Source organism: Schistocerca gregaria, chromosome 6 (genome assembly GCF_023897955.1).
Source record: "Schistocerca gregaria isolate iqSchGreg1 chromosome 6, iqSchGreg1.2, whole genome shotgun sequence".
Classification (NCBI taxonomy): domain Eukaryota; kingdom Metazoa; phylum Arthropoda; class Insecta; order Orthoptera; family Acrididae; genus Schistocerca; species Schistocerca gregaria.
The window spans coordinates 331229926-331245025 of record NC_064925.1 but is presented as its reverse complement, the minus strand read 5'-3'; the positions used below and the strand labels follow the sequence as shown (position 1 = coordinate 331245025).

Sequence of the window (15100 nt, the reverse complement as noted above, 5' to 3'; positions counted from 1 at the left end):
ATAACCTATGTGTAATGGGAGGAACAAAGTAAGTAATCAGAAGACCCTGAAAAACTTTTTAATGAATGACAACTTTACAAGAAAGGGGCAAAAATAGAATGTGTTATAGGCTAGCTTATAGTTCCAAAATGAGAGCACTGCAAAATATATATGTCATAGTGTAGGGGTTTAAAACACAAAAAGGTACAAATGTATGGAAGGCAATTCTTTATCGAATGGTGAAATACTTGTTAGGGGCATATAACAGTAGACACATGTGAGACTAAATCCAATTAAGACAAAGGACATTACAAACCACTGACTGAAATAACAGACACCTGGGTAGGTATCAGCCTCAGGAGCTCAATTAGCTCCACGATTTCTGGAAAGCTCATTTTATATGTTGTGTACAATTTTTTTAACCAACACAGTTGATTCACTGATAGATATTTTTGTGTACAAGTTGATCGCATGAGATCTTTAAATTGTAGCATTATCTGGGAATTTAATGTCTTTTAAATGACAGACCAAGTCATTTGCCTTTCTAATCATGTATTTCTGCTAAAAGACACAATTTTTGGTGATAATAAGATTAAGGTTTTGGCTGTGTAACCAATCTTGACTGTCAGTCTAATTCACAGTTTCCAGAATGAGATTTTCACTGTGCAGCGGAGTGTGTGCTGATATGAAAATTCCTGGCAGATTAAAACTGTGTGCCCGACCGAGACTCGAACTCGGGACCTTTGCCTTTCGCGGGCAAGTGCTCTACCAACTGAGCTACCGAAGCACGACTCACGCCCGGTACTCACAGCTTTACTTCTGCCAGTATCCGTCTCCTACCTTCCAAACTTTACAGAAGCTCTTCTGCGAAACATGCAGAACTAGCATGCCTGAAAGAAAGGATACTGTGGAGACATGGCTTAGCCACAGCCTGGGGGATGTTTCCAGAATGAGATTTTCACTCTGCAGCGGAGTGTGCGCTGATATGAAACTTCCTGGCAGATTAAAACTGTGTGCCCGACCGAGACTCGAACTCGGGACCTTTGCCTTTTGCGGGCAAGTGCTCTACCAACTGAGCTACCGAAGCACGACTCACGCCCGGTACTCACAGTTTGTCTGAATGGTGTACCTACTTTATGAATTTAGGTTGGGATCTAAGCCTAGGGTGTTTAGGGCTCATAACCAGACAAACTTCTTTTTGAAACTCTTTGGGTAAGAATTGCGTATCACATATGCTTTCCTTTATGTTTTTCCGAAAGGGTTCAGTGGAATCATAATGTGACTATGAAATGTGATTTGCATTAAAAAAAATTATGTTTGGCTAATATATTCATGATTGTACATGATGTCAATGAAATTACCTTTCTCTGCTTGAAGACTAAATCTTGCTCCTCAGCAAGTTACCATTTATGCTTTTTTCAAGAAAGACTCACGTCTATTACATTTATTTTGCCCTTTATCTTCTTGGGCAACGGCCTTGCCGCAGTGGATAAATCGGTTCCCGTGAGATTACCGAAGTTAAGCGCTGTCGGGAGTGGTCGGCACTCGGATGGGTGACCATCCAGTCCGCTATGCGCTGTTGCCATTGTTCGAGGTGCACTCGGCCTCGTGATGCCAATTGAAGAGCTACTCGACCGAACAGTAGCGGCTTCGGTCAAGAACCATCATAACGACCGGGATAGCGGTGTGCTGACCCCCACGCCCCTCCTATCCGCATCCTCTACTGAGGGTGACACGGCGGTCGGATGGTTCCGGTAGGCCACTCGTGGCCTGAAGACGGAGTGCTTTATCTTCTTGAATATGTTGCTTTACAAACTTTCCTACTCTAGAAGGCATAAAATTATTCTGTGCCATAGAAACTTCAAAATAATCTGTTGATAGCTTTATACTGGCAATTAATCTTTTTATATTTTTACCATTTGCTTCGGGACATAAGTTTTACTTTAAAACTTTTTCTGCTATATCAACTTTACCATTGGAGAAATTTATGTCAGTCAAATTCACCACTTGGTCATCAAAATTAGATGTAACACTTCCAGTATTGGGACATAGTTGTATTATCAAATTCGCTGTCTTTTTGGTATTCCTCAGGCTGATGGACTATTTTCCTTAAAGTTATTAATTAATTTAGGCCTTATAGACTAAATTAAGAACTAGCAAATCTATTGTCTTTCGTAATAACAAGTGGGCCATATAGATACACTCATTTAAAGTAATTAAAGGAAGGAGTCTGTAGCCGTCTTCCTTGCTTAGGATTTTGATTGTCTCTTTTGTGCACACGTCCACGTCTGTAGATTAGATTAGATTAGATTAGATTAGATTAGATTAATACTTGTTCCATATATCATGAATACGACACTTCGTAATGATGTGGAACATGTCAGGTTAATGAAAGATGTCTGTACAAGATATTACATTACACAAAATATTGCATGACACTAATGCTTAAGTTAGTTTTTTTCCCTCCCTTAATTTATATCTAAAAATTCAGCCAATGAGTAGAAGGAGTTGTCATCTAGTAATTCTTTTAATTTATTTTTAAATGTTGGTTGACTATCTGTCAGGCTTTTGATGCTGTTTGGTAGGTGACCATAGACTTTTGTGGCAGCATAATTTACCTCCTTCTGTGCCAAAGTCAGATTTAACCCTGCATAGTGAAGATCATCCTTTCTCCTAGTGTTATAGCTATGCACACTGCTATTACTTTTGAACTGGGCTGGATTATTAACAACAAATTTCATAAGTGAATATATATATATATATATATATATATATATATATATACTGTGAGGTTACTGTGAGGATCCCTAGATCCTTAAAGAGATGTCTGCAAGATGACCATGGGTGGGCTCCAGCAATTATTCTGATAACACGTTTTTGAGCAATGAATACTTTTCTACTCAACGATGAATTACCCCAGAATATGATACCATACGAAAGCAGTGAATGAAAGTAGGCATAGTAAGCTAATTTACTGAGATTCTTATCACCAAAATTTGCAATAACTCTAATGGCATACGTAGCCGAACTCAGACGTTTCAGCAGACCATCAATGTGTTGCTTCCAGTTTAACCTCTCATCAATGGACACACCTAAAAATTTTGAAAATTCTACCTTAGCTACAGACTTCTGTTCAAAGTCTATATTTATTACTGGAGTTGTGCCATTTACTGTACGGAACTGTATATACTGTGTTTTATCAAAATTTAAAGAGAGTCCGTTTGCTGAGAACCACTTAATAATTTTGTGAAAAACATCATTTACAATTACATCACTTGGTTCTGATTACTAAACTTGTATTATCAGCAAAAAGAACTAACTTTGCATCTTCATCAATATGGAATGGTAAGTCATTAATGTATATCAAGAACAGTAAAGGACCTAAGACCGAACCCTGTGAGACCCCGTGCTTGATAGCCCCCCAGTTTGAGGAATCAGCTGTTGTATTAACATTACATGAACCACATATTTCAACTTTCTGCATTCTTCCAGTTAAGTATGAATTAAACCATTTGTGCACTGCCCCCCTCAAACCATAATGATTTAGCTTATCTAAAAGAATTCCATGATTTACACAGTCAAAGTCCTTTGAGAGATCACAAAAAATACCAATGGGTGATGTCCGGTTATTCAGAGCATTTAATATTTGATCAGTGAAAGCGCATATAGCATTTTCTGTTGAAAAGCCTTTCTGAAAACCAAACTGACATTTTGTTAGTACTTTATTTTTACATGTATGGGAGGCTACTCTTGAATACATTACTTTCTCAAAAAATCTTGATAGAGCTGTCAGAAGAGAGATTGGGTTTTACAATGGTTTTACAATGGCATATTTCAGTCTATCGGGGAAAACACCCTGCTCGAAAGAGGTATTACATACGTGGCTGAGAATCCTACTTATCTGTGGGGAACAAGCTTTAAGTATCTTGCTGGAAATGCCATCAATTCCGTAAGAGTTTTTACTTTTCAGTGAGTTGCAAGTATCTGTGCTTCTGCAAAGTTAATAGTCTGCACAGAATCGCAATGATGCTCCTCTAGTGTTGATCTGTTGTGCTGCCCAACCGAACATTGCACTCATGTTCTGCTATGTCGATGCTAATAGACCTTCCCTTATCCTCAGTGTAGGTGCCACAGCACACACACACACACACACACACACACACACACACACACACACACACACACGGTATTTCACAAACACCTGTGGCATTGAAGGCTTTTGCTGCACCTTTAGTGGACCCTACCAACTCCTGGATCCAGCGCACACTCCGAAAATCTGGTTTAATGATTCTGCAGCGAATTACCAGACCTGATTTATCACCCTTGACATAAGGTGAACACATCACTAGGATCTCTTCTTTTATTTCATTTCTTGCGTCTGGCTTCCTGCTGAACTTGCTAGCTCTTCTTGATCGTATCTGCTGGGTCAGTAGGTGTTGTCATCTCTTTGAATCCTTGTCTGGTATTCCTTTTCTCATTGATGACATGGCCTCCAGAAGTCAGCGTGTGTAGGACGCAACATTTCTGAGCCGGATGATGCCTGAGACTATGTCATGAACGTCAGGGGCGAAACTGCGTGGAGTTTAAAGGCAGGTTGCTCAGATGCTTGGAAATGGTGCCTGCTGGTACTGGAGCGCATTGGGGGTGGGGAATACCATTGCCAATACGGTCACTTCTCGATAATATTTACCACACGAGATGAAATAGGTTGAAGATAAACATGATCACACTAGGCCACATACAGCGGTATTTCTTCTCTTCTACTGGTACTTGGTGCAGAGAGTATGTCAAAACTGACCGACCGACTGAAAAATCTCAATGCTGTACATTTTGATCCTGGGTAAGTTGAACGACGCCAGTCAAAGCCTTCACTCACGATTCTGTGTGTTCTACCAGGAGACGTAGTTTCTGGCTAGGTACTTCCTCAGGTTGTAGACAGGTGAATCGATCCTGTTAACAATAGATCTGAAGGGGCAGTTTTCTTTATGGATCTTACGTACCATGATCCGTAAGTTCTTGATGGTACTTGAACATTAGTGATGAGACCACTGGCTCTTTCATGATCCGGTCTCTAGTCTTGGAATAAGGCTCACGTTTTCCTAATCAGCTAGATTACTTCTAAATTCTTTGTAGGTGGGATCACTTGCCACACTGGACATTTTCGATTCATGGTGCGTAGTATCCATTACAGCTGTGGCGCTGACCTTATCTGCCTGGAGAAGCACACTGTCCTCATACCTCCAAAGTTCTTCTCTGGCGGCTCTAGTTAGTCTTTGACCTGCAGAAATCCGTTGCAACACAGCCAACACGTCGGTTTACTACAGTACAGTATTTTAAGAATTTTTAAAGATGATGTAAAACTATGCTCAGAAGGATGTTAATAAAATTGACACCGACCATAGAAGACTGAATATTTAAAACAACATTGTATTACTCAATAAAGCGAAATGAAGACCTAGCCAGGGTGGCAGTACTCTCGGGTTTATGCAGAGGAACATGGCGAGTGTGGGATACTCTTACAATGTAGCGCTGTCACAAGCTACACGTCCAGAAAATTTTGAGACGGACTTTGTTCGTGGCTTTTAAGCTACGTCAGGGCAGTGATTACGGTGAAAATTTGAAATAACTGCTTTTAACCATAGATATGCATCCGACCACTCAGCTGTGATCAGGAAGTGTTAAGTAGTGAATATGTGGGCATACTGTATCAATGTTGTTGTGTCAAAAATTGCAGTGGAGCAAGAACTCTAAAGAAACTGTTCAAAACATTCACCAGAATGTTTCGAAGAAAAGAAAAGTTTATTAAAAATTTGTCCTGCGCATACTGACTCTCAAACAAAAACAACTAGGCGTGGACTCCCGCTACAACGTGATTGACATGAAAATTGCAGTAGTTCTTTTCTGGAAAAAGAATACGTCATCGCGGATGACTAGGCTTGGTGTTATCTACAAGAACCTATCGTAAAGCGACAAAGTGCAGAAATTCACATGATTGGTTAATGCTTTGACGAGATAATCGACAGTGAAGCCAATGTCATTCACAAGTTGAACAACATAAAAAAGGGTTTTACAAATAGTTTCTTATGATTATATGAAGACCAGCTACACTTTGCTGCAGACGGCCTCTTTGTTGAGGCTTTAGTCAGAAACTTTTATCTCGATCGTTTTTCCGACCGCAAAATTTCTGGTAGAATGTAGTTAAGCTCGGATCGGGACCCGGCTATAAGCAGGTTGAAGATGGCCCGGTGGTCTTGCAGTTATAAGCAGCGATCAAAAAGTTTCCGTTCGAAGGCCTTACAGTCCAGTCAAACAAAATGGCCGTGAGCCTTGATGCAACCATCCCACCGATGCACGAGGTTGAAGATACCCGTTCAGTAAAACGCCGTGTCCTGCTGTGTGAAGAAGTCCGTGACAGCCTGCTGCACATCCCCATCCTACTGGAATCGTCGACCCCTCATCGCATTTTTGAGAGGACCGAAGGCGTGATAATCGCATGGGGAGAGATGAGGTTGGCATTTTTAAGAGGATCGATGGATGATAACAACACAGCATCGTCGACTCTTCCGACTCCGGTTCTCTGTCGTGTGACCAGCTTTCATTGCATGTGCTCAAAGAACGTGTTGCCTTCTAAGTAGTCTGTTTAGGTTTTTTTGCTGGTAAAGTCACGTAGCACTCTGTATGAAAATCACTGGCTGTGCCGTGTGCAGTCTGTGGCTGTTTGACATTGTTGGAATATTCGCTGTTGTAGTGTTGGGCAGTTGGATGTGAACAGCGCGTAGCGTTGCGCAGTTATAGGTGAGCCGCCAGCAGTGGTGGATGTGGGGAGAGAGATGGCGGAGTTTTGAGAGCGGATGATCAGGACGTGTGTCTATCAGAAAGAGTAAATCTGTAAGATTGGATGTTTCATTTGCTAAGTATGCCTATCAGTAGTTAGTGACTTCAGTAGTTTGAATCTTTTATTTAGCTGGCAGTAGTGACACTCGCTGTATTGCAGTAGTTCGCGTAACGACGATTTTTGTGAGGTAAGTGATTCATGAGAGTATAGGTTATTATTAGTCATGGCCATTTCAAATTCTTCGAGGATGTTCATTTTCTCGTCTTTTTGTACAACATTCAAAATATCGAGATTATTTATGAATGGTGTGCAGTGGGGAGAAGTTTTCAAATGTTGCGCGAAGGGAGAATATTTTTTTAAGTTGCACTTCTTTTTTAAAAGATGCTCATTGAACCTTGCTGTAAGGGTCCTCCCTGTTTGGCCGAATAGTGTGCGTTACTCACAAGAAACTTAATTTTATGTACTCCCGACCTCGAAAAGGGGAAAGACTTACGAGGCTTCCGGCGGCGCCAGCTACTACAGAATCGGTCACTTTGATTCATAGCTCTGTAGTAGGAGTCGCAAGCGTGTGCCATAAGGATGCTTTATACATCCAACCGGTGTTGTAAACTCGTCCTGCGTTGTGTTAAGAGCGAGTATATGCAAACACAATTGACGTGTGGCGCTTGTACGATTTTATTCCTTGTATTATTCACACACTCTGTCAGTCAAGGTCTCTTAGCCCTCAATATTTGTTCTTTTATCTCCACCCTTATATACTTGGTTTCTTATGCTTGTTCCGCTTACCGCTCTTGAGCTTGAAATTTATTCTTGTCTATTTCCGTAGTCCAGAATGAGATTTTCACTCTGCAGCGGAGTGTCCACTGATATGAAACTTCCTGGCATATTGAAACTGTGTGCCGAACCGAGACTCGAACTCGGGAACTTTGCCTTTCGCGGACAAGCGCTCTGCCGGCTGAGCTACCCTAGCACGACTCACGCCCCGTACTCGCAACACAGGGCACTTGCCCGCGAAAGGCAAAGGTCCTGAGTTCGAGTCTCGGTCCGGCACACAATTTTAATCTGCCAGGAAGTTTCGTATCAGCGCACACTCCGCTGCAGAGTGAATATCTCATTCTGGAAACATCCCCCAGGCTGTGGCTAAGCCATGTCCCAGCAGCATTCTTTCTTTCAGGAATGCTAGTTCTGCGAGGTTCGCAGCAGAGCTTCTGTAAAGTTTGGAAGGTAGGAGACGAGATACTGGAAGAAGTAAAGCTGTGAGTACCGGGCGTGAGTCGTGATTGGGTAGCTCAGATGGTAGAGTTCTTGCCCGCGAAAGGGGAAGTTCCCGATTTCGATTTTCGGTTCGTCACACAGTTTTAATCTGCCAGGAGGTTCCTTATTTCCGTTATAGTTGTGTCCCATATATTTTATTGGATGATGTGCTATTTTTGTTCACTGCAGGACGTTCTGTAGTCTTGCTAGTGGTCCATGAATGCTTTTACCCGTCGGATGTGTCCCGTAAATTTTATTGGATGAGGTGCGGGTCTTTCTGTACACTTGCCATTGGTCATCGAGTGTTTTTATTTATTTATTTATTTATTTATGCATTTATTTTACCTGGCAAGATTAGGGCCTTCAGGCCCTCTCTTACACCTAACCAGGCATACTCAGATTGAACGAGTTACAGTTACTAAATAACATTAAGAACATTTAACGTATTATGCAGTATTAATGTCAAACGAAAAAAATTTGAGATTATAACAGTAGTACAATGATAGTTATAACAATAAAAATAATTATAACAATCAACGATAATAATGATAATAATAATGATAATAGTAATAATAATAATAATAATAGTGACTAAGTATATGAAAGTAAACATACATTTCTTTTGTGAATGTCAGTTAGTTGGGAATTTTCTCGTTATATTCTTGCAGCTTGTGAGTTATTCTCATCGAGCAGAGACATAAGACGATAGAATGGGGTGAAAGAGATATATAAGAGGTAGATAGGTTTGAGGAAGAGAAAAAGAATGGTAAAATTCGAAGCTGTGATGGAGAGAAGAAAGAAAGAGATGTTAGGGGCACAACAATGGTGGCTATACCGTCCCTAATATGTAAGTTTTGAGTTCCCTCTTGAATGTTGAGTAGTTCTGGATAAGACGCAGATCACAGGGGAGTGCGTTCCATAGTCGTATGGCTGAGATGGAGAATGACACGGAGAAAGATTTTGTGTTATGTAAAGGTACAGCCAAGATGATAGACGTATCCGATCTGGTATTGCGATTGTGGAATGATGATAGATGTTTAATGTGAGAAGATAAGTATTGAGGGCACCAGTGGCTAAGAAATCGATGAAGTAAGCACATCGTGTGGAGATCGCGTGCCTTATGTGGGCGTATCCAACCTAGCTGGGAGTATGAAGGACTGATATGACCATACAACCGAATATTGCACACGTATCTGACGCAAGCATTCATCACTAGCTCGAGGCATCTAGAATTTTCACTATTCGTGCCGTGTTGAACTACATCGCAGTAGTAAAGATTAGGCAAGACTAGTGTTTGGACTAATTTTTGTTTAACATGGGTTGGAAATATTTTTCTAAATTTTTGAATTGCATGTAGGGAGGAGAGCGATTTCCGGCAAGCTGTGACTGTTTGTTCTTCCCAGTTTAGGTGTTCATCCAAGATTATTCCAAGGTCTTTTACTGTTTTTTGGTATGGTAGTTGGGTACCATTGAGGAGTATTTTAGGGACCGTTTCGCGAAAGTACCGGCTGATTAACTTTGGATGAGATATAAGTGTGACCTGGGATTTCTTGGGGTTTAGTTTCAGACCTAGGTTCTGTGCCCATCGAGAAACAGAGCAAAGATCTGCGTTCATACTCGCTACTGCGCCAGCAATGTTTTTGGGGCTTGCACTTATGTACAGTTGGATGTCGTCAGCATATAGATGGTAGCTGCAGGAGTGAATCACTGAAGAAATATCATTAATATACAGTGAGAAGAGTAGTGGACCAAGGACGGAGCCTTGGGGAACTCCAGAGCGCACGCTTTTCCATGATGACTTTTCCGACCCACAAATGACTTGTTGACTTCTGTTTTTGAGGTAGCTGTCGAACCAGTGTATTGCGCTGTTTGAGAAATTCAGCTGTTTTATCCGCTTGACTTTGTCTTTGGTTACGCACTTTTTACAAGTCGGTTCGGGATTTCCCAGTTGCTTTATTTAACAATGTAGCTTTATAGCTGATTCCTGGCTCGTGAATTTGTATAGAGGAAACTTGTTTTCCACCCAAATGACTGATGATGGTCCTGCGAGAGTGAGAAGCGCCACAAATTAAATAAGTAAAAAAACCATTTTGTAACCGAGACTGCATATTCTTTCTTGATCATGTTAAGAGGTTGCTGTACCATTAGCCTGACGATAGTGGTGTGAAAAGGAGAAAGGAATTCGTAGCGAGCAGCATCAAACCAGTCAGAAGACTGGTGACTCAAAACCACTCAACGGTCAACGTTATCTTGAGACACTGTGCTCCTTCCCAGTGTGTGTCTTTTCAAGGGTTCAGTCGGGCCTAACTTCATTTTTATGGATGATAATGCACGATCCCTTTGAACAGCGCAGTCGGAGGAGCTCATGGAACGAGAAAATATTCGCCGAAAGAGCCGACCCGCCCGTTACCCCCGACTTAAATCAGTTCGAGCACATGGGGGATGTGTTGAGGAGACGTCACATGCATTAACGACCCTCCAGCAGTTGCACCCGCGCTGGTGGAGGAATGAAACGCCCTACCACAACAACTGCTTGCCTACCTTGTAGCCTGCATGGGATAACGATGCAGAGCATGAGTTGCCACCCGCGGTGATCACACACCACTTTGAGAAGAACCATGTTCCGCCTTTTGTAACGCCGGAATGAATTGAGTATAATTGTTGTCTATGAAAGAAAGTTTCATTTCTCTTCGTCTCACTGTATATTTCTTTCGGTTACCTTCTGTACTGTACTGTACTATACTGTATTATTTCTTTCGATGTGTGGTCCAAATTACAAGGCAGTGACACGTCAGGGGCAAGTAACTTTTTTTCTTTAAGCTTTGGACACCATTATATTACTGAAAGCTGGGAAATACTGCTGCATTGACGTTGAAATCTTTTTAAACACCAGCAGGTCTCGGACGAGTCTCTGAGTCTCACAGCCATAACGTATTCAAAAGGCAGAATGCACCGCGCTCCTGCTGATTTCTGCAGCGCAGTTGAGAGAGTCGCAGATGTCTTGACGAGTTCTGCGGCCGGTGCTGCACATCTGGGGGGAGCCCCAGATCGGGGAAGCCCTTGGGAAAACAAACGAGCGGCGCCGCGCGTAATTATGGCGCCGTTTCTGCGGGGCTTCCCCGCGGCCGTTCTAGATTAGCTCCTGATAGGATTTTCCCCTTTCGCCTAGATCGCTCCCTATCCCCTTTCCAACTCGCTGTGATTTAAGGTCCTCCATATCTGTCTCTTTACGTCTCTTTTGTTTGGCTCTTATCCATTCGATTTAATATCTGCTACATATAAAACCGTCATAATCTCTTCACTGTTTAGAGAATATCGTTGCCTGATTTTTCATCATTAATACAAGGTGTTTCAAAATCACTGATACGAATTGACAAGATCTGCTACGCGAATGAATGTAAAAAATGGGTGTAAATGTTAAAGTACACATAGTGCTAAAAAGTTTTTATTTTCAAAACAACCATCCTACTTGATCAGAGTATATCTTTTACATAGAAACACACGCATTATGTTCACAATAAATATTTTAATTTACTTTACACAGACGTTAGATATGCACTTCACCGGACTTGTGACAAATACCCAGACGAACGAATCGTTTCCTCATGGGCCTCCAGTCACGAAAAGTGGTGGTTACATTTCCACGAACTTTAGACAAGCTATTGCCTGGGCGTTTTCAAGTGGAGTGACTGCTGTTGGATCGCTCTCTTCTTAGACACGCAGTTGCTCTCGGTATTAAGTGAATGCCGTCGACCACTGCGTTGTCCTTGGTGATCGGTAATGCCTGAAATCTGATATTCTCTGCGCACTGTTGACACTATCTCGGAATATTAAACTCCTTAACAGTTTTAGAAGTGAAATATTCCATGCGTCTAGCTTCAACTATTACTCCGTTTTCAAAGTCTGTTAATTCCCGTCATGCGGCCGTAATCACGCCGGAAACCTTTTCACATGAATGACCGACTACAAATGACAGCTCCGCCAATGCACCGCCCTGTTGTACCTTGTGTACACGGTACTACCGGCATCTGTATATGTGAATACACACGACTTTTGTCACCTCAGTGTACGATGTAAGCCCAATTGTGGGCTGGTGGCGCCCTGATTTCTCGTGACAATCGTTTGTTGCGACCTGGACCCAGTACGTTTGCTCGACTGCTTTGCCATGATATCGTCGCAGTTCTGTTCGCCAGAACCGTGAAAACCTTCAAAACCTATTCCGACACTATCTTTTAACAAAACCGACCATAAAAAACACTTTATACCTTAGACTTTCAAATCTTCGCAATGGAACATTTTGTTTTAACGAATGTCACACTTTCTAGAGTCTTACTTCCATCTTCTTTTTCTCCTTAAATGTGTGTAAATAAAACATTCTCTATTCTACTCTGGCTCTCAGTCCATTTAATATCACAAGAACAATAAAACTGTATTTACACACCTCAAAAAAGGTTGAGAATGTAACTGGTTTTCGTATCTTGAAATGAGATAGATGTGTTTGGCTGTATTTTTTGATAATATACAATATTACGCAAAGGGAAACAACACTATATGTTCTCTTTGATCCGATTATGAACTGAGAAAGGGACATTATTTGCAAAAAAAAAAGTTGCAATGTTCCACAACATCAAAAAAACATAAGAAGGTATGTTTAGTGTACTGTTCAATAACGTTTAGGTCCCCCACAAACCCTCAGGTACCATTGAAAGCGACGGGGCATCCTTAGTGCGTATTCATTGCAGGCCTCTTGGGACTTACTGTTCCACTCCTGAATGGCACCATTCCTGTGTGCGTCAATCGTTAATGGAGGATGTTAACTACTAAAATCGCTTTTTTGAGAAAGCTCCATGTCTACTCTATGCAGTTCACACCCGTTGAGCGTGCTGACCAATACAGATGCGGTCAGATACCGACACTCACTGCCAGCACGATGATGTCTGGCGTCATCATCCTTTAGACTGAACTCTTCCCCTTCAGCCTCTGCAGAACCACTGACTATGGGTCGAAGCAGGTTTTTTTCATGCACTGCAGCAATCATTTGGCCTTCAGTTGTAACGTGAGGTGTGCGGCGGCCATACATAATACCTGCCTAGAATACGACTGAGCCACCGGATTGTTGGTGACGTTCCACAGTCCACCTGTTCGCCTCCATATGGGGACGGAGTTGTCGTCAGGGTGCAAGCCTATTCGCACTTCGTCTGTGAACAGCGTTTTCATCCACTGGTCTCGTGTCCAATCTTCATGTTCTCTGCCTCACCTTACATGTACACCCCTGCGATGTGGACGGAGCGATGGAGTCTTGGGGGTCTTCGACTGTAAAAACCTCCATCACGAAGTCTGTTGCGGACAGTTTGAGTGCTTGAAGTAACACCTGCAGCTTCTCGAAGCTCGTGGCGCAGAATAGTCGCTGTGTTTGTAGGGTGTCTCCGTGCAGATATCGTTTCATACCGGTCATGAGCTGCTGTAGTTTTGCATGGGCGGCCTTCGCGATGTCGATCCACTATTGAATGCGTTTCTTGGGACTTTTTTCACCGTCTGGAGACAACACTTTGATTAACGTGAATGATATTCGCAACTTCAACTTGTCTCATGTTTTGTACAGTCAGTGGGATGATTTTATATGGAGAGTCTGTTCCGAGGCACTGCGCTGCGCTACGAGGCACACGGACAGCCGTGCACTCATAACTCAGCCCTGGTGTACTGCGTTTGTTTATAAGCCGTGATAGCACGGCAGAGTGGCAACGGCGAAGAAGTTCCCATTATGTATACAACCTCCTTCCTACATCAACACAAAAGGAACGTCCAGAGCGACTATTGGTGGGTAAATTGGAAGTACGCTCAAGTTCTTTTTGATGAGTATTTTCAAGTGTAAACACCCATGAAGGACATTTCCACTAACGTAACAGGCGAATGGTGTACTACGATTTCGCACAAATTCGTAATTTCCCGGTCACTTAGGCATCAAAAACGTTATTATACGCTAGCTGTTCCTGTTGAAACAACTAGCGCATCATTCGCTCAGCATTCGGTGTGCGATTTGGTAGTGCTCAAAAACGGCTGTGAGCACTATGGAACTTAACATCTGAGGTCATCAGTCCCCTAGAACTTAAAATTACTTAAACCTAACTAACCTAAGGACATCACACACAACCATGCCCGAGGCAGGATTCGAACCTGCGACCGTAGCGGTCGCGCCGTTACAGACTCAAGCGCCTAGAACCGCTCGGCCACAACGTCCGGCAGATTTGGTAGTGTTACATGATTACTAAAATTTGTACTTTGATCTTGCATGATATCACTTATATTACACAATTCCTTACACACTGTCTCCTCGTGTACGGCTTGCTTTAGCTCTACCTATTCCGTGAAAATACGAAAGATGTTTTCATTAGATTACAAACTTTTCGTGGCCTGCAACTCGTGTTTCTTTGCGCGTATTTCACAGCTTTAGCACACACCACTGTGTTCTGAGTCTATCTACGCAACAACGGTTTGCAATTGCGAATTACCACTCTCATCCATTTGTACTCTCTGTTGCCCAAACTGGTGTTTTGCGTCTTGCTTTACTTCTGATTTCGACTTCAAGATTTCCGTAGAAATATGTGTTTGGATGTTATATCTCTGTTGTAACATTTGAAATCTGTGTTTTTGCGCTAGAACTGATCTCACCAGTCTCATTTTTAACATGGGATTTGCCGGCCGCGGTGGTCTCGCTGTTCTAGGCGCGCAGTCCGGAACCGTGCGACTGCTACGGTCGCAGGTTCAAATCCTGCCTCGGGCATGGATGTGTGTGATGTTCTTAGGTTAGTTGGGTTTAAGTAGTTCTACGTTCTAGGGGCTGATGACCACAGCAGTTGAGTCCCATAGTGCTCAGAGCCATTTGAACCATGGGATCTACCTTATCCAACTTCATGTTTAAACCGATACTTGGGTTGCAGTTGTCCTTTTGCAGTTCAAACTTGAAGTTACTTAACGTCTCAAGTGACAATACCAAAATCTTCGGACCATCGGGTCTGGCATCTGGAAACAACT

The 15100-nt window shown here is 42.3% G+C and overlaps 1 non-coding gene across 1 annotated transcript; it reads right to left on the bottom strand.

Annotated features, from left to right (window-relative positions):
- Positions 1-992: 992 nt before the first annotated feature.
- Trnal-caa (transfer RNA leucine (anticodon CAA)) lies at positions 993-1067 on the bottom strand. Its single transcript has one exon. It is a non-coding gene; the product is annotated as a tRNA-Leu (tRNA).
- Between the last annotated feature and the right edge of the window lie 14033 nt (positions 1068-15100).